This window comes from Chiloscyllium punctatum, chromosome 30 (assembly GCF_047496795.1).
Source record: "Chiloscyllium punctatum isolate Juve2018m chromosome 30, sChiPun1.3, whole genome shotgun sequence".
Classification (NCBI taxonomy): domain Eukaryota; kingdom Metazoa; phylum Chordata; class Chondrichthyes; order Orectolobiformes; family Hemiscylliidae; genus Chiloscyllium; species Chiloscyllium punctatum.
This window is the reverse complement of record NC_092768.1, coordinates 70,314,900-70,337,285: the sequence shown is the minus strand read 5'-3', so window position 1 is coordinate 70,337,285 and position 22,386 is coordinate 70,314,900.

Here is a 22,386-nt window from a genome sequence, read left to right as displayed (position 1 = left end):
CCCCACTTTGTCAATGTAACACACCCAGGGAAGAGCAGACTGACCCCACTCTTTCAATGTAACACACACAGGGAAGAGCAGACTGACCCCACTCTGTCAATGTAACACACCGAGGGAAGAGCAGACTATCCCCACTCTGAAATGTAAAACACCCGGGGAAGAGCAGACTGACCCCACTTTGTCAATGTAACACACCGAGGGAAGAGCAGACTGCCCCACTTTGTCAATGTAACCCACCAGGGAAGACCAGACTGACCCCACTCTGTCAGTGTAACACACCCAGGGAAGAGCAGACTGACCACACTCTGTCACTGTAACACACCCGGGGAAGAGCAGACTGACCCCACTCTGTCAATGTAACGCACCAGGGAAGACCAGAATGACCCCAATCTGTCAATGTAACTCACCCAGCGAAGAGCAGACTAACCCCACTCTGTCAATGTAACACACCCAGGGAAGAGCAGACTGACCCCACTCTGTAAATGTAACACACACAGGGAAGAGCAGACTGACCCCACTCTGTCAGTGTACCACACCCAGGGAAGAGCAGGCTGACCCCACTCTGTCAATGTAACACACCCAGGGAAGAGTAGACTGACCCTACTCTGTCAATGTAACCCACCCAGGGAAGAGCAGGCTGACCGCACTCTGTCAATGCAACTCACCCAGGAAAGAGCAGACTGATCCCACTCTGTCAAAGTAACACAACTAGGGAAGAGCAGACTGACACCACTCTGTCAATGTAACACAACCAGGGAAGAGCAGACTGACACCACTCTGTCAATGTAACGCACCAGGGAAGACCAGACTGACCCCACTCTGTTAATTTTAACCACCCAGGGAAGAGCAGACTGACCCCACTCTGTCAATGTAACACACCCAGGGAAGAGCAGACTGAGCCCACTCTGTCAATGTAACAAACCCAAGGAAGAGCAGACTGACCCTACTCTGTCAATGTAACACACCCAGGGAAGAGCAGACTGACCCTACTCTGTCAATGTAACACAACCAGAGAAGAGCAGACTGACACCACTCTGTCAATGTAACACAACCAGGGAAGAGCAGACTGACACCACTCTGTCAATGTAACACACCAAAGGAAGAGCAGACTGTCCCCACTCTGTCAATGTAACACACCCAGGGAAGACCAGACTGACCCCACTCTGTCAAAGTAACACATGCAGGGAAGAGCAGACTGACACCACTCTGTCAATGTAACACACACAGGGAAGAGCAGACTGACCCCACTCTGTCAATGTAACGCACCAGGGAAGACCAGACTGACCCCACTCTGTCAATGAAACACACCCAGGGAAGAGCAGACTGACCCCACTCTGTCAATGTAACACACCCAAGGAAGAGCAGACTGTTCTCACTCTGTCAATGTAAACCACCCAGGGAAGAGCAGACTGACACCACTTTGTCAATGTAACACACCGAGGGAAGAGCAGACGATCCACACTCTGTCAATGTAACACACCAGGGAAGACCAGACTGATCCCACTCTGTCAATATAACACACCCAGGGAAGAGCAGACTGTCCCCACTCTGTCAAATTAACAAACTCAGGGAAGAGCAGACTGACCCCACTCTGTCATTGTAAAACACCCAGGGAAGAGCAGACTGACCCCACTTTGTCAATGTAACACACCCAGGGAAGAGCAGACTGACCCCACTCTGTCAATGTAACACACCGAGGGAAGAGCAGACTGTCCCCACTCTGTCAATGTAACACACCCGGGGAAGAGCAGACTGACCCCACTTTGTCAATGTAACACACCGAGGGAAGAGCAGACTGCCCCACTTTGTCAATGTAACCCACCAGGGAAGACCAGACTGACCCCACTCTGTCAGTGTAACACACCCAGGGAAGAGCAGACTGACCACACTCTGTCACTGTAACACACGCGGGGAAGAGCAGACTGACCCCACTCTGTCAATGTAACGCACGAGGGAAGACCAGACTGACGCCAATCTGTCAATGTAACCCACCCAGGGAAGAGCAGACTGACCCCACTCTGTCAATGTAACACACCCAGGGAAGAGCAGACTGACCCCACTCTGTCAATGTAACACACACAGGGAAGAGCATGCTGACCCCACTCTGTCAATGTAACACACCCAGGGAAGAGCAGACTGACCCTACTCTGTCAATGTAACACACCCAGGGAAGAGCAGGCTGACCCCACTCTGTCAATGCAACTCACCCAGGGAAGAGCAGACTGACCCCACTCTGTCAATGTAACAAACCCAAGGAATAGCAGACTGACCACACTCTGTCAATGTAACACACCCAGGGAAGAGCAGACTGACCTTACTCTGTCAATGTAACACAACCAGAGAAGAGCAGACTTACACCACTCTGTCAATGTAACACAACCAGGGAAGAGCAGACTGACACCACTCTGTCAATGTAACACACCAAAGGAAGAGCAGACTGACCCCACTCTGTCAATGTAACACACCCAGGGAAAACCAGACTGACCCCAATCTGTCAAAGTAACACACGCAGGGAAGAGCAGACTGACACCACTCTGTCAATGTAACACACCCAGGGAAGAGCAGACTGACCCGACTCTGTCAATGTAACACACCCAGGGAAGAGCAGACTGACCCCACTCTGGCAATGTAACACACCGAGGGAAGAGCAGACTGTCCCCACTCTTTCAATGTAACACACCCGGGGAAGAGCAGACTGACCCCACTTTGTCAATGTAACACACCGAGGGAAGAGCAGACTGCCCCACTTTGTCAATGTAACCCACCAGGGAAGAACGGACTGACCCCACTCTGTCAGTGTAACACACACAGGGAAGAGCAGACTGATCACACTCTGTCACTGTAACACACCGGGGAAGAGCAGACTGACCCCACTCTGTCAATGTAACGCACCAGGGAAGACCAGACTGACCCCACTCTGTCAATGTAACCCACCCAGGGAAGAGCAGACTGACCCCACTCTGTCAATGTAACACACCCAGGGAAGAGCAGACTGACCCCACTCTGTCAATGTAACACATCCAGGGAAGAGCAGACTGACCCCACTCTGTCAGTGTACCACATTCAGGGAAGAGCAGGCTGACGCCACTCTGTCAATGTAACACACCCAGGGAAGAGCAGACTGACCCTACTCTGTCAATGTAACCCACCCAGGGAAGAGCAGGCTGACCCCACTCTGTCAATGCAACTCACCCAGGGAAGAGCAGACTGACCCCACTCTGTCAAAGTAACACAACCAGGGAAGAGCAGACTGACACCACTCTGTCAATGAAACACAACCAGGGGAGAGCAGACTGACCCCACTCTGTCAATGTAACCCACCCAGGGAAGAGCAGAATGACCCCTCTCTGTCAATGTAACACACCCAGGGAAGAGCAGACTGACCCCACTCTGTCAGTGTTCCACACCCAGGGAAGAGCAGGCTGACCCCACTCTGTCAATGCAACTCACCCAGGGAAGAGCAGACTGACACCACTCTGTAAAAGTAACACAACCAGGGAAGAGCAGACTGACACCACACTGTCAATGTAACACAACCAGGGAAGAGCAGACTGACACCACTCTGTCAAGGTAACGCACCAGGGAAGACCAGACTGACCCCACTCTGTCAATGTAACCCACCCAGGGAAGAGCAGACTGACCCCACTCTGTCAATGTAACACTCACAGGGAAGAGCAGACTGACCGCACTCTGTCAATGTAACAAACCCAAGGAAGAGCAGACTGACCACACTCTGTCAATGTAACACACCCAGGGAAGAGCAGACTGACCCCACTCTGTCAATGTAACACAACCAGAGAAGAGCAGACTGACACCACTCTGTCAATGTAACACAACCAGGGAAGAGCAGACTGACACCACTCTGTCAATGTAACACACCAAAGGAAGAGTAGACTGACCCCACTCTGTCAATCTAACACACCCAGGGAAGCGCAGACTGACCCCACTCTGTCAAAGTAACACACGCAGGGAAGAGCAGACTGAACCCACTCTGTCAATGAAACACACCCGGGGAAGAGCAGACTGACCCCACTTTGTCAATGTAACACACCGAGGGAAGAGCAGACTGTCCCCACTCTGTCAATGTAACACACCGAGGGAAGAGCAGACTGTCCCCACTCTGTCAATGTAACACCCCCGGGGAAGAGCAGACTGACCCCACTTTGTCAATGTAACACACCGAGGGAAGAGCAGACTGTCCCACTTTGTCAATGTAACCCACCAGGGAAGACCAGACTGACCCCACTCTGTCAGTGTAACACACCCAGGGAAGAGCAGACTGACCACACTCTGTAAATGTAACGCACCAGGGAAGACCAGACTGACCCCACTCTGTCAATGTAACCCACCCAGGGAAGAGCAGACTGACCCCACTCTGTCAATGTAACACACCCAGGGAAGAGCAGACTGACCCCACTCTGTCAATGTAACACAACCAGGGAAGAGCAGACTAACCACACTCTGTCAGTGTACCACACCCAGGGAAGAGCAGGCTGACCCCACTCTGTCAATTTAACACACCCAGGGAAGAGCAGGCTGACCCCACTCTGTCAATGCAACTCACCCAGGGAAGAGCAGACTGACCCCACTCTGTCAAAGTAACACAACCAGGGAAGTGCACACTGACACCACTCTGTCAATGTAACACAACCAGGGAAGAGCAGACTGACACCACTCTGTCAATGTAACCCACCCAGGGAAGAGCAGGCTGACCCCACTCTGTCAATGCAACTCACCCAGGGAAGAGCAGACTGACCCCACTCTGTCAAAGTAACACAACCAGGGAAGTGCACACTGACACCACTCTGTCAATGTAACACAACCAGGGAAGAGCAGACTGACACCACTCTGTCAATGTAACCCACCCAGGGAAGAGCAGGCTGACCCCACTCTGTCAATGCAACTCACCCAGGGAAGAGCAGACTGACCCCACTCTGTCAAAGTAACACAACCAGGGAAGTGCACACTGACACCACTCTGTCAATGTAACACAACCAGGGAAGAGCAGACTGACACCACTCTGTCAATGTAACCCACACAGGGAAGAGCAGACTGACGCCACTCTGTAAATGTAACACACCCAGGGAAGAGCAGACTGACCCCACTCTGTCAATGTAACAAACCCAAGGAAGAGCAGACTGACCACACTCTGTAAATGTAACACACCCAGGGAAGAGCAGACTGACCCTACTCTGTCAATGTAACCCACCCAGGGAAGAGCAGACAGACACCACTCTGTCAATGTAACACAACCAGGGAAGAGCAGACTGACACCACTCTGTCAATGTAACACACCAAAGGAAGAGCAGACGGACTCCACACTGTCAATGTAACACACCCAGGGAAGCGCAGACTGACCCCACTCTGTCAAAGTAACACACGCAGGGAAGAGCAGACTGACCCTACTCTGTCAATGTAACCCTCCCAGGGAAGAGCAGACTGACACCACTCTGTCAATGTCACACAACCAGGGAAGAGCAGACTGACCCCACTCTGTCAATGTAACAAACCCAAGGAAGAGCAGACTGACCACACACTGTCAATGTAACACACCCAGGGAAGAGCAGACTGACCCTACTCTGTCAATGTAACCCACCCAGGGAAGAGCAGACTGACACCACTCTGTCAATGTAACACAACCAGGGAAGAGCAGACTGACCCCACTCTGTCATTGTAACACACCCAGGGAAGAGCAGACTGATCCCACTCTGTCAATGTAACACACCCAGGGAAGAGCAGACTGACCCCACTCTGTCAATGTAACACACCCAGGGAAGAGCAGACTGACCCCACTCTGTCAATGTAACACAACCAGGGAACAGCAAACTGACCCCACTGTGTCAATGTAACACACCCAGGGAAGAGCAGACTGACCCCACTTTGTCAATGTAACACAACCAGGGAAGAGCAGATTGACCCCAATCTGTCAATGTAACCCACCCAGGGAAGAGCAGACTGACCCCACTCTGTCAATGTAACACACCCAGGGAAGAGCAGACTGACCCCACTCTGTCAATTTAACACACCCAGGGAAGAGCAGACTGACCCCACTCTGTCAATGTAACCCACCCAGGGAAGAGCAGACTGACCCCACTCTGACAATGTAACACACCCAGGGAAGAACAGGCTAACCCCACTCTGTCAATGTAACACACCCAGGAAAGAGCAGACTGACCCCACTCTGTCAATGTAACACACCCAGGGAAGAGCAGAATAACTCCACTCTGTCAATGTAACACACACAGGGAAGAGCAGACTGATCCCACTCTGTCAATGTAACACACCAAGGCAAGAGCAGACTGACCCCACTCTGTCAATGTAATCCACACAAGGAAGAGCAGACTTAACAAAATCTGTCAATGTAACAGACCCAGGGAAGAGCAGACTGACCCCACTCTGTCAATGTAACACACCCAGGCAAGGGCAGACTGACCCCACTCTATCAATGTAACACTCCCAGGGAAGAAGAGACTGGCCCCACTCTTTCAATGTAACCCACCCAGGAAAGAGCAGACTGACACCACTCTGTCAATGTAACACAACCAGGGAAGAGCAGACTGTCCCCACTCTGTCAATGTAAAACACCCAGGAAAGAGCAGACTGACCCCACTTTGTCAATGTAACACACCCAGTGAAGATCCGACTGACCCCACTCTGTCAATGTAACACACCCGGGGAAGAGCAGACTGACCCCACTTTGTCAATGTAACACACCGAGGGAAGAGCAGACTGCCCCACTTTGTCAATGTAACCCACCAGGGAAGACCAGACTGACCCCACCCTGTCAGTGTAACACACCCAGGGAAGAGCAGACTGACCAAACTCTGTCACTGTAACACACCCGGGGAAGAGCAGACTGACCCCACTCTGTCAATGTAACGCACCAGGGAAGACCAGACTGACCCCACTCTGTCAATGTCACCCACCCAGGGAAGAGCAGACTGACACCACTCTGTCAATGTAACACAACCAGGGAACAGCAGCCTGACCCCACTGTGTCAATGTAACACACCCAGGGAAGAGCAGACTGACCCCACTCTGTCAATGTAACACAAGCAGGGAAGAGCAGATTGACCCCAATCTGTCAATGTAACTCACCCAGGGAAGAGCAGACTGACCCCACTCTGTCAATTTAACACACCCAGGGAAGAGCAGACTGACCGCACTCTGTCAATGTAACCCACCCAGGGAAGAGCAGACTGACCCCACTCTGACAATGTAACACACCCAGGGAAGAACAGACTAACCCCACTCTGTCAATGTAACACACCCAGGAAAGAGCAGACTGACCCCACTCTGTCAATGTAACACACCCAGGGAAGAGCAGACTAACCCCACTCTGTCAATGTAACACACACAGGGAAGAGCAGACTGATCCCACTCTGTCAAAGTAACACACCAAGGGAAGAGCAGACTGACCCCACACTGTCAATGTAATCCACACAAGGAAGAGCAGACTTAACAAAATCTGTCAATGTAACAGACACAGGGAAGAGCAGACTGACCCCACTCTGTCAATGTAACACACCCAGGCAAGGGCAGACTGACCCCACTCTATCAATGTAACACTCCCAGGGAAGAAGAGACTGGCCCCACTCTTTCAATGTAACACACCCAGGAAAGAGCAGACTGACACCACTCTGTCAATGTAACACACCCAGGGAAGAGCAGACTGACCGCACTCTGTCAATGTAACACACCCAGGGAAGAGCAGACAGACCACACTCTGTCAATTTAACACATCCAGGGAAGAGCAGACTGACCCCACTCTGTCAATGTAACACACCCTGGGAAGAGCAGACTGACCCCACTCTGTCAATGTAACACACCCAGGGAAGAGCAGACAGACCACACTCTGTCAATGTCTCACACCCAGGGAAGAGCAGACTGACCCCACTCCGTCAATGTAACACACCCAGGGAAGAGCAGACAGACCACACTCTGTCATTGTAACCCACGCAGGGAAGACCAGACTGACCCGACTCTGTCTATGTAACACACCCAGGGAAGAGCAGATTGACCCCACTCTGTCAGTGGAACACACCCAGGGAAGGGCAGACTGACCCCAATCTGTCAATGTAACACACCCAGGGAAGAGCAGACTGACACCACTCTGTCAATGTAACAAGCCAAGAGAATAGCAGACTGACCCCACTCTGTCAATTTAACACATGCAGGGAAGAGCAGACTGACACCACTCTGTAAATTAACTCACCCAGAGAAGGGCAGACTGACAACACGCTGTCAAAGTAACACACTCAGGGAAGAGCAGTCTGATCCCACTTTATCATTGTATCACACCCAGGGAAGAGCAGTCTGATCCCACTTTATCACTGTATCACACCCAGGGAAGAGCAGACAGACGTCACTCTGTCAATGTAACACACCCAGGGAAGAGCAGACTGACACTACTCTGTCAATGTAACACACCCAGGGAGGAGCAGACTGACCCCACACTGTCAATGTAACACACCCAGGGAAGAGCAGATTGACCCAATATGTCAATGTAACACACCCAAGGAAGAGCACACTGACCTCACTCTGTCAATTTAACACAACCAGGGAAGAGCAGACTGACCCCACTCTGTCAATGTAACACACCCAGGGAAGAGCAGACTGACCCCACTCTGTCAATGTAACACACCCAGGGAAGACCAGACTGACCGCACTCTGTCAATGTAACCCAATCAGGGAAGAACAGACTGACCCCACACTGTCAATGTAACACACCCAGGGAAGATCAGACTGACCCCACTCTGTCAATGTAACCCAACCAGGGAAGTACAGACTGACCCCACACTGTCAATGTAACACACCCAGGGAAGATCAGACTGACCGCAATCTGTCAATGTAACCCAATCAGGGAAGAGCAGACTGACCCTCACTCTGTCAATGTAACAGACCCAGGGAAGATCAGATTGACCGCACTCTGTCAATGTAACACACCCAGGGAAGAGCAGACTGACCACACTCTGTCAATGTAACACACACAGGGAAGAGCAGACTGACCCTACTCTGTCAGTGTAACACACCCAGGTAAGAGCAGACTGACCCCACTCTGTCAATGTAACACACCCAGGGAAGAGCAGACTGACCCCACTCTGTCAATGTAACACAGCCAGGGAAGACCAGACTGATCCCAATCTGTCAATGTAACACACCCAGGGAAGACCAGACTGACCCCAATCTGTCAGTGTAACACACCCAGGGAAGAGCAGACTGACCCCACTCTGTCAATATAACACACCCAGGGAAGAACACACTGATAGCACTCTGTCAATGTAACACACCCAGGGAAGACCAGACTGACCCCACTCTGTCAATGTAACACACCTAGCGAAGAGCAGACTGACCCCACTCTGACAATGTAACACAGCCGGCGAAGAACACACTGAACCCACTCGGTCAATGAATCACAACCAACGAAGAGCAGACTGACCCCGCTCTGTCAATGTAACACACCCAGGAAAGGCCAGACTGACTTACTCTGACAAAGTAATACACCCAGGGAACTGCAGACTGACCCCACTCTGTAAACGTAACACACCCAAGTAAGAGCTGTCTGACCCCACTCTGTCAATGTAACACACACAGGGAAGAGCAGACTGACCCCAATCTGTCAATGTAACACACCCTGGGAAGAGCAGACTGACCCCACTCTGTCAATGTAACACACCCAGTGAAGCGCAGACTGACCCCACTCTGACATAGTAACACACCCAAGGAAGTGCAGACGGACCCCACTCTGTCAAAGTAACACACCCAGGGAAGAGCAGACTGACCCCACTCTGTCAACGTAACACACCCAGGGAAGTTCAGAAAGACCCCACACTGTCTATGTAACACACTGAGGGAAGAGCAGACTGACCCCACTCTGTCAATGCAACACACCCAGGGAAGAGCAGACTGACCCCACTCTGTCAACGTAACACACCCAGGGAAGTTCAGAAAGACCCCACACTGTCTATGTAACACACCTAGCGAAGAGCAGACTGACCCCACTCTGACAATGTAACACAGCCGGCGAAGAACACACTGAACCCACTCGGTCAATGAATCACAACCAACGAAGAGCAGACTGACCCCGCTCTGTCAATGTAACACACCCAGGAAAGGCCAGACTGACTTACTCTGACAAAGTAATACACCCAGGGAACTGCAGACTGACCCCACTCTGTAAACGTAACACACCCAAGTAAGAGCTGTCTGACCCCACTCTGTCAATGTAACACACACAGGGAAGAGCAGACTGACCCCAATCTGTCAATGTAACACACCCTGGGAAGAGCAGACTGACCCCACTCTGTCAATGTAACACACCCAGTGAAGCGCAGACTGACCCCACTCTGACATAGTAACACACCCAAGGAAGTGCAGACGGACCCCACTCTGTCAAAGTAACACACCCAGGGAAGAGCAGACTGACCCCACTCTGTCAATGTAAGACCCCCAGTGAAGGGCAGACTGACCCCACACTGTCTATGTAACACACTGAGGGAAGAGCAGACTGACCCCACTCTGTCAATGCAACTCACCCAGGGAAGAGCAGACTGACCCCACTCTGTCAAAGTAACACAACCAGGGAAGAGCAGACTGACACCACTCTGTCAATGAAACACAACCAGGGGAGAGCAGACTGACCCCACTCTGTCAATGTAACCCACCCAGGGAAGAGCAGACTGACCCCTCTCTGTCAATGTAACACACCCAGGGAAGAGCAGACTGACCCCACTCTGTCAGTGTTCCACACCCAGGGAAGAGCAGGCTGACCCCACTCTGTCAATGCAACTCACCCAGGGAAGAGCAGACTGACACCACTCTGTAAAAGTAACACAACCAGGGAAGAGCAGACTGACACCACACTGTCAATGTAACACAACCAGGGAAGAGCAGACTGACACCACTCTGTCAAGGTAACGCACCAGGGAAGACCAGACTGACCCCACTCTGTCAATGTAACCCACCCAGGGAAGAGCAGACTGACCCCACTCTGTCAATGTAACACACACAGGGAAGAGCAGACTGACCGCACTCTGTCAATGTAACAAACCCAAAGAAGAGCAGACTGACCACACTCTGTCAATGTAACACACCCAGGGAAGAGCAGACTGACCCCACTCTGTCAATGTAACACAACCAGAGAAGAGCAGACTGACACCACTCTGTCAATGTAACACAACCAGGGAAGAGCAGACTGACACCACTCTGTCAATGTAACACACCAAAGGAAGAGTAGACTGACCCCACTCTGTCAATCTAACACACCCAGGGAAGCGCAGACTGACCCCACTCTGTCAAAGTAACACACGCAGGGAAGAGCAGACTGAACCCACTCTGTCAATGAAACACACCCGGGGAAGAGCAGACTGACCCCACTTTGTCAATGTAACACACCGAGGGAAGAGCAGACTGTCCCCACTCTGTCAATGTAACACACCGAGGGAAGAGCAGACTGTCCCCACTCTGTCAATGTAACACCCCCGGGGAAGAGCAGACTGACCCCACTTTGTCAATGTAACACACCGAGGGAAGAGCAGACTGTCCCACTTTGTCAATGTAACCCACCAGGGAAGACCAGACTGACCCCACTCTGTCAGTGTAACACACCCAGGGAAGAGCAGACTGACCACACTCTGTAAATGTAACGCACCAGGGAAGACCAGACTGACCCCACTCTGTCAATGTAACCCACCCAGGGAAGAGCAGACTGACCCCACTCTGTCAATGTAACACACCCAGGGAAGAGCAGACTGACCCCACTCTGTCAATGTAACACAACCAGGGAAGAGCAGACTAACCACACTCTGTCAGTGTACCACACCCAGGGAAGAGCAGGCTGACCCCACTCTGTCAATTTAACACACCCAGGGAAGAGCAGGCTGACCCCACTCTGTCAATGCAACTCACCCAGGGAAGAGCAGACTGACCCCACTCTGTCAAAGTAACACAACCAGGGAAGTGCACACTGACACCACTCTGTCAATGTAACACAACCAGGGAAGAGCAGACTGACACCACTCTGTCAATGTAACCCACCCAGGGAAGAGCAGGCTGACCCCACTCTGTCAATGCAACTCACCCAGGGAAGAGCAGACTGACCCCACTCTGTCAAAGTAACACAACCAGGGAAGTGCACACTGACACCACTCTGTCAATGTAACACAACCAGGGAAGAGCAGACTGACACCACTCTGTCAATGTAACCCACCCAGGGAAGAGCAGGCTGACCCCACTCTGTCAATGCAACTCACCCAGGGAAGAGCAGACTGACCCCACTCTGTCAAAGTAACACAACCAGGGAAGTGCACACTGACACCACTCTGTCAATGTAACACAACCAGGGAAGAGCAGACTGACACCACTCTGTCAATGTAACCCACACAGGGAAGAGCAGACTGACGCCACTCTGTAAATGTAACACACCCAGGGAAGAGCAGACTGACCCCACTCTGTCAATGTAACAAACCCAAGGAAGAGCAGACTGACCACACTCTGTAAATGTAACACACCCAGGGAAGAGCAGACTGACCCTACTCTGTCAATGTAACCCACCCAGGGAAGAGCAGACAGACACCACTCTGTCAATGTAACACAACCAGGGAAGAGCAGACTGACACCACTCTGTCAATGTAACACACCAAAGGAAGAGCAGACGGACTCCACACTGTCAATGTAACACACCCAGGCAAGGGCAGACTGACCCCACTCTATCAATGTAACACTCCCAGGGAAGAAGAGACTGGCCCCACTCTTTCAATGTAACCCACCCAGGAAAGAGCAGACTGACACCACTCTGTCAATGTAACACAACCAGGGAAGAGCAGACTGTCCCCACTCTGTCAATGTAAAACACCCAGGAAAGAGCAGACTGACCCCACTTTGTCAATGTAACACACCCAGTGAAGATCCGACTGACCCCACTCTGTCAATGTAACACACCCGGGGAAGAGCAGACTGACCCCACTTTGTCAATGTAACACACCGAGGGAAGAGCAGACTGCCCCACTTTGTCAATGTAACCCACCAGGGAAGAGCAGACTGACCCCACCCTGTCAGTGTAACACACCCAGGGAAGAGCAGACTGACCAAACTCTGTCACTGTAACACACCCGGGGAAGAGCAGACTGACCCCACTCTGTCAATGTAACGCACCAGGGAAGACCAGACTGACCCCACTCTGTCAATGTCACCCACCCAGGGAAGAGCAGACTGACACCACTCTGTCAATGTAACACAACCAGGGAAGAGCAGACTGACCCCACTCTGTCAATGTAACACACCCAGGGAAGAGCAGACTGACCCCACTCTGTCAATGTAACTCACCCAGGGAAGAGCAGACTGACCCCACTCTGTCAATTTAACACACCCAGGGAAGAGCAGACTGACCGCACTCTGTCAATGTAACCCACCCAGGGAAGAGCAGACTGACCCCACTCTGACAATGTAACACACCCAGGGAAGAACAGACTAACCCCACTCTGTCAATATAACACACCCAGGAAAGAGCAGACTGACCCCACTCTGTCAATGTAACACACCCAGGGAAGAGCAGACTAACCCCACTCTGTCAATGTAACACACACAGGGAAGAGCAGACTGATCCCACTCTGTCAAAGTAACACACCAAGGGAAGAGCAGACTGACCCCACACTGTCAATGTAATCCACACAAGGAAGAGCAGACTTAACAAAATCTGTCAATGTAACAGACACAGGGAAGAGCAGACTGACCCCACTCTGTCAATGTAACACACCCAGGCAAGGGCAGACTGACCCCACTCTATCAATGTAACACTCCCAGGGAAGAAGAGACTGGCCCCACTCTTTCAATGTAACACACCCAGGAAAGAGCAGACTGACACCACTCTGTCAATGTAACACACCCAGGGAAGAGCAGACTGACCGCACTCTGTCAATGTAACACACCCAGGGAAGAGCAGACAGACCACACTCTGTCAATTTAACACATCCAGGGAAGAGCAGACTGACCCCACTCTGTCAATGTAACACACCCTGGGAAGAGCAGACTGACCCCACTCTGTCAATGAAACACACCCAGGGAAGAGCAGACAGACCACACTCTGTCAATGTCTCACACCCAGGGAAGAGCAGACTGACCCCACTCCGTCAATGTAACACACCCAGGGAAGAGCAGACAGACCACACTCTGTCATTGTAACCCACGCAGGGAAGACCAGACTGACCCGACTCTGTCTATGTAACACACCCAGGGAAGAGCAGATTGACCCCACTCTGTCAGTGGAACACACCCAGGGAAGGGCAGACTGACCCCAATCTGTCAATGTAACACACCCAGGGAAGAGCAGACTGACACCACTCTGTCAATGTAACAAGCCAAGAGAATAGCAGACTGACCCCACTCTGTCAATTTAACACATGCAGGGAAGAGCAGACTGACACCACTCTGTAAATTAACTCACCCAGAGAAGGGCAGACTGACAACACGCTGTCAAAGTAACACACTCAGGGAAGAGCAGTCTGATCCCACTTTATCATTGTATCACACCCAGGGAAGAGCAGTCTGATCCCACTTTATCACTGTATCACACCCAGGGAAGAGCAGACAGACGTCACTCTGTCAATGTAACACACCCAGGGAAGAGCAGACTGACACTACTCTGTCAATGTAACACACCCAGGGAGGAGCAGACTGACCCCACACTGTCAATGTAACACACCCAGGGAAGAGCAGATTGACCCAATATGTCAATGTAACACACCCAAGGAAGAGCACACTGACCTCACTCTGTCAATTTAACACAACCAGGGAAGAGCAGACTGACCCCACTCTGTCAATGTAACACACCCAGGGAAGAGCAGACTGACCCCACTCTGTCAATGTAACACACCCAGGGAAGACCAGACTGACCGCACTCTGTCAATGTAACCCAATCAGGGAAGAACAGACTGACCCCACACTGTCAATGTAACACACCCAGGGAAGATCAGACTGACCCCACTCTGTCAATGTAACCCAACCAGGGAAGTACAGACTGACCCCACACTGTCAATGTAACACACCCAGTGAAGATCAGACTGACCGCAATCTGTCAATGTAACCCAATCAGGGAAGAGCAGACTGACCCTCACTCTGTCAATGTAACAGACCCAGGGAAGATCAGATTGACCGCACTCTGTCAATGTAACACACCCAGGGAAGAGCAGACTGACCACACTCTGTCAATGTAACACACACAGGGAAGAGCAGACTGACCCTACTCTGTCAATGTAACACACCAGGGAAGACCAGACTGACCCCACTCTGTCAATGTAATCCACACAAGGAAGAGCAGACATAACAAAATCTGTCAATGTAACAGTCCCAGGGAAGAGCAGACTGACCCCACTCTGTCAATGTAACACACCCAGGCAAGGGCAGACTGACCCCACTCTATCAATGTAACACTCCCAGGGAAGAAGAGACTGGCCCCACTCTTTCAATGTAACACACCCAGGAAAGAGCAGACTGACACCACTCTGTCAAAGTAACACACCCAGGGAAGAGCAGTCTGATCCCGCTTTATCATTGTATCACACCCAGGGAAGAGCAGTCTGATCCCACTTTATCATTGTATCACACCCAGGGAAGAGCAGACAGACGTCACTCTGTCAATGTAACACACCCAGGGAAGAGCAGACTGACACTACTCTGTCAATGTAACACACCCAGGGAGGAGCAGACTGACCCCACACTGTCAATGTAACACACCCTGGGAAGAGCAGACTGACCCAATATGTCAATGTAACACACCCAAGGAAGAGCACACTGACCTCACTCTGTCAATTTAACACAACCAGGGAAGAGCAGACTGACCCCACTCTGTCAATGTAACACACCCAGGGAAGAGCAGACTGACCGCACTCTGTCAATGTAACACACCCAGGGAAGACCAGACTGACCGCACTCTGTCAATGTAACCCAATCAGGGAAGAACAGACTGACCCCACACTGTCAATGTAACACACCCAGGGAAGATCAGACTGACCCCACTCTGTCAATGTAACCCAACCGGGGAAGTACAGACTGACCCCACACTGTCAATGTAACACACCCAGGGAAGATCAGACTGACCGGAATCTGTCAATGTAACCCAATCAGGGAAGAGCAGACTGACCCTCACTCTGTCAATGTAACAGACCCAGGGAAGATCAGACTGACCGCACTCTGTCAATGTAACACACCCAGGGAAGAGCAGACTGACCACACTCTGTCAATGTAACACACACAGGGAAGAGCAGACTGACCCCACTCTGTCAGTGTAACACACCCAGGTAAGAGCAGACTGACCCCACTCTGTCAATGTAACACACCCAGGGAAGAGCAGACTGACTCCACTCTGTCAATGTAACACACCCAGGGAAGAGCACACTGACCTCACTCTGTCATTGTAACCCACCCAGGAAAGAGCAGACTGACCCCACTCTGTCAATGTAACACAGCCAGGGAAGAGCAGACAGACCCCACTCTGCCACTGTAACACACCCAGGGAAGAGCAGACTGACCCCACTCTGTCAGTGTAACACACCCAGGGAAGAACAGACTGACCCCACTCTGTCTATATAACACACCCAGGGAAGAACACACTGATAGCACTCTGTCAATGTAACACACCCAGGGAAGACCAGACTGACCCCACTCTGTCAATGTAACACACCTAGCGAAGAGCAGACTGACCCCACTCTGACAATGTAACACAGCCAGGGAAGAACACACTGAACCCACTCAGTCAATGAATCACAACCAGCGAAGAGCAGACTGACCCCGCTCTGTCAATGTAACACACCCAGGAAAGGCCAGACTGACCCACTCTGACAAAGTAATACACCCAGGGAACTGCAGACTGACCCCACTCTGTCAACGTAACACACCCAAGTAAGAGCTGACTGACCCCACTCTGTCAATGTAACACACACAGGGAAGAGCAGACTGACCCCACTCTTTCAATGTAACACACCCAGGGAAGAGCAGACTGACCGCACTCTGTCAATGTAACACACCCAGGGAAGAGCAGACAGACCACACTCTGTCAATATAACACATCCAGGGAAGAGCAGACTGACCCCACTCTGTCAATGTAACACACCCAGGGAAGAGCAGACTGACACCACTCTGTCAATGTAACACATCCAGGAAAGAGCAGACTGACCCCACTCTGTCAATGTAACACACCCTGGGAAGAGCAGACAGACCACACTCTGTCAATGTCTCACACCCAGGGAAGAGCAGACTGACACCACTCTGTCAATGTTAACACACCCAGGGAAGAGCAGACAGACCACACTCTGTCAATGTAACACACGCAGGGAAGATCAGATTGACCCCACTCTGTCATTGTAACCCACGCAGGGAAGACCAGACTGACCCGACTCTGTCTATGTAACACACCCAGGCACGAGCAGATTGACCCAACTCTGTCAGGGGAACACACCCAGGGAAGAGCAGACTGACCCCAATCTGTCAATGTAACACACCCAGGGAAGAGCAGACTGACACCACTCTGTCAATGTAACAAGCCAAGAGAATAGCAGACTGACCCCACTCTGTCAATTTAACACATGCAGGGAAGAGCAGACTGACACCACTCTGTAAATTAACTCACCCAGAGAAGGGCAGACTGACAACACTCTGTCAAAGTAACACACCCAGGGAAGAGCAGTCTGATCCCACTTTATCATTGTATCACACCCAGGGAAGAGCAGTCTGATCCCACTTTATCATTGTATCACACCCAGGGAAGAGCAGACAGACGTCACTCTGTCAATGTAACACACCCAGGGAAGAGCAGACGGACACTACTCTGTCAATGTAACACACCCAGGGAGGAGCAGACTGACCCCACACTGTCAATGTAACACACCCTGGGAAGAGCAGACTGACCCAATATGTCAATGTAACACACCCAAGGAAGAGCACACTGACCTCACTCTGTCAATTTAACACAACCAGGGAAGAGCAGACTGACCCCACTCTGTCAATGTAACACACCCAGGGAAGAGCAGACTGACCGCACTCTGTCAATGTAACACACCCAGGGAAGACCAGACTGACCGCACTCTGTCAATGTAACCCAATCAGGGAAGAAAAGACTGACCCCACACTGTCAATGTAACACACCCAGGGAAGATCAGACTGACCCCACTCTGTCAATGTAACCCAACCGGGGAAGTACAGACTGACCCCACACTGTCAATGTAACACACCCAGGGAAGATCAGACTGACCGGAATCTGTCAATGTAACCCAATCAGGGAAGAGCAGACTGACCCTCACTCTGTCAATGTAACAGACCCAGGGAAGATCAGACTGACCGCACTCTGTCAATGTAACACACCCAGGGAAGAGCAGACTGACCACACTCTGTCAATGTAACACACACAGGGAAGAGCAGACTGACCCCACTCTGTCAGTGTAACACACCCAGGTAAGAGCAGACTGACCCCACTCTGTCAATGTAACACACCCAGGGAAGAGCAGACTGACTCCACTCTGTCAATGTAACACACCCAGGGAAGAGCACACTGACCTCACTCTGTCATTGTAACCCACCCAGGAAAGAGCAGACTGACCCCACTCTGTCAATGTAACACAGCCAGGGAAGAGCAGACAGACCCCACTCTGCCACTGTAACACACCCAGGGAAGAGCAGACTGACCCCACTCTGTCAGTGTAACACACCCAGTGAAGAACAGACTGACCACACTCTGTCTATATAACACACCCAGGGAAGAACACACTGATAGCACTCTGTCAATGTAACACACCCAGGGAAGACCAGACTGACCCCACTCTGTCAATGTAACACACCTAGCGAAGAGCAGACTGACCCCACTCTGACAATGTAACACAGCCAGGGAAGAACACACTGAACCCACTCAGTCAATGAATCACAACCAGCGAAGAGCAGACTGACCCCGCTCTGTCAATGTAACACACCCAGGAAAGGCCAGACTGACCCACTCTGACAAAGTAATACACCCAGGGAACTGCAGACTGACCCCACTCTGTCAACGTAACACACCCAAGTAAGAGCTGACTGACCCCACTCTGTCAATGTAACACACACAGGGAAGAGCAGACTGACCCCACTCTTTCAATGAAACACACCCTGGGAAGAGCAGACTGACCCTACTCTGTCAATGTAACACACCCAGAGAAGAGCAGACTGACCCCACTCTGTCAATGTAACACACCCAGAGAAGAGCAGACTGACCCCACTCTGTCAATGTAACCCACCCTGGGAAGAGCAGACTGACCCCACTCTGTCAATGTAACACACCCAGGGAAGAGCAGACTGACCCCACTCTGTCAAAGTAACCCACGCAGGGAATACCAGACTGACCCCACTCTGTCAATGTAACACACCCAGGGAAGAGCAGACTGACCCCACTCTGCGAATGTTACACACCCAGGGAAGAGCAGACTGACCCCATTCTGTCAATGTAACACACCCAGTGAAGAGCAGACTGACCCCACTCTGTCAATGTAACACAGCCAGGGAAGAGCAGACTGACCTCACTCTGTCAATGTAACACACCCAGTGAAGAGCAGACTGACCCCACTCTGTCAATGTAACACACCCAGTGAAGCGCAGACTGACCCCACTCTGACATAGTAACACACCCAAGGAAGTGCAGACGGACCCCACTCTGTCAAAGTAACACACCCAGGGAAGAGCAGAGTGACCCCACTCTGTCAATGTAACACACCCAGGGAAGATCAGACTGACCCCACTCTGTCAATGTAACACACCGAGGGAAGAGCAGACTGACCCCACTCTGTCAATGTAACACACCCAGGGAAGAGCAGACTGACCTCACACTGTCAATGCAATACACCCAGGGAAGAACAGACTGACCCCACTCTGTCTATATAACACACCCAGGGAAGAACACACTGATAGCACTCTGTCAATGTAACACACCCAGGGAAGACCAGACTGACCCCACTCTGTCAATGTAACACACCTAGCGAAGAGCAGACTGACCCCACTCTGACAATGTAACACAGCCAGGGAAGAACACACTGAACCCACTCAGTCAATGAATCACAACCAGCGAAGAGCAGACTGACCCCGCTCTGTCAATGTAACACACCCAGGAAAGGCCAGACTGACCCACTCTGACGAAGTAATACACCCAGGGAACTGCAGACTGACCCCACTCTGTCAACGTAACACACCCAAGTAAGAGCTGACTGACCCCACTCTGTCAATGTAACACACACAGGGAAGAGCAGACTGACCCCACTCTTTCAATGAAACACACCCTGGGAAGAGCAGACTGACCCTACTCTGTCAATGTAACACACCCAGAGAAGAGCAGACTGATCCCACTCTGTCAATGTAACACACCCAGAGAAGAGCAGACTGACCCCACTCTGTCAATGTAACCCACCCTGGGAAGAGCAGACTGATCCCACTCTGTCAATGTAACACACCCAGAGAAGAGCAGACTGACCCCACTCTGTCAATGTAACCCACCCTGGGAAGAGCAGAGTGACCCCACTCTGTCAATGTAACACACCCAGGGAAGATCAGACTGACCCCACTCTGTCAATGTAACACACCGAGGGAAGAGCAGACTGACCCCACTCTGTCAATGTAACACACCCAGGGAAGAGCAGACTGACCTCACACTGTCAATGCAATACACCCAGGGAAGAGCAGACTGACCTCACACTGTCAATGTAACACACCCAGGGAAGAGCAGACTGACCTCACACTGTCAATGTAACACACCCAGGGAAGATCAGACTGACCCCACTCTCTCAATGTCACAGACCCAGGGGAGAGCAGACTGACCTCACACTGTCAATTTAACACACCCAGGGAAGAGCAGACTGACCCCACTCTGTCAATGTAACACACCCAGGAAAGAGCAGACTGACCTTTTTCTGTCAATGTAACCCAACCAGGGAAGACCAGACTGACCCCACTCTGTCAATGTAACCCACCCAGGGAAGATCAGACTGACCTCACTCTGTCAATGCAACACACCCAGGGAAGAACACACTGACCGCACTCTGTCAATGTAACACACGCAGGGAAGACCAGACTGACCCCACTCTGTCAATGTAACACACCCAGGGAAGAGCAGATTGACCCCACACTGTCAATGTAACACACCCAGTGAAGAGCAGACTGACCCCACTCTGTCAATGTAACAAACCCAGGGAAGAGCAGAGTGACCACACACTGTCAATATAACGGACCCAGGGAAGAGCAGACTGACCCCACTCTGTCAATGTAACACACACAGGGAAGACCAGACTGACCCCACTCTGTCAATGTAACACACCCAGGGAAGAGCAGACTGACCCCACTCTGTCAATGTAACACACCCAGGGAAGAGCAGACTGACCTCACTCTGTCATTGTAACCAACCCAGGAAAGAGCAGACTGACCCCACTCTGTCAATGTAACACAGCCAGGGAAGACCAGACTGATCCCAATCTGTCAATGTAACACACCCAGGGAAGACCAGACTGACCCCAATCTGTCAGTGTAACACACCCAGGGAAGAGCAGACTGACCCCACACTGTCAATAAAACAGACCCAGGGAAGAACACACTGATAGCACTCTGTCAATGTAACACACCCAGGGAAGACCAGACTGACCCCACTCTGTCAATGTAACACACCTCGCGAAGAGCAGACTGACCCCACTCTGACAATGTAACACAGCCAGGGAAGAACACACTGAACCCACTCTGTCAACGTAACACACCCAGGGAAGAGCAGACTGACCCCACTGTGTCAATGTAACACAGCCAGGGAAGACCAGACTGATCCCACACTGTCAATAAAACAGACCCAGGGAAGAACACACTGATAGCACTCTGTCAATGTAACACACCCAGGGAAGACCAGACTGACCCCACTCTGTCAATGTAACACACCCATTGAAGAGCACCCTGACCCCACTCTGTCAATGTAACACAGCCAGGGAAGAGCAGACTGACCTCACTCTGTCAATGTAACACACCCAGTGAAGGGCAGACTGACCCCACTCTGTCAATGTAACACACCCAGTGAAGGGCAGACTGACCCCACTCTGACATAGTAACACACGCAGGGAAGTGCAGAGTCACCCCACTCTGTCAACGTAACACACCCAGGGAAGTTCAGAAAGACCCCACTCTGTCAATGTAACACACCCAGGGAAGAGCAGACTGACCCCACTCTGTCAATGTAACACACGCAGGGAAGAGCAGACTGACCCCACTCTGTCAATGTAACACTCGCAGGGAAGAGCAGACTGACCCCACTCTGTCAGTGTAACACACCCAGGGAAGAGCAGACTGACCCCACTCTGTCAATGTAACACACCCAGGGAAGAGCAGACTGACTCCACTCTGTCAATGTAG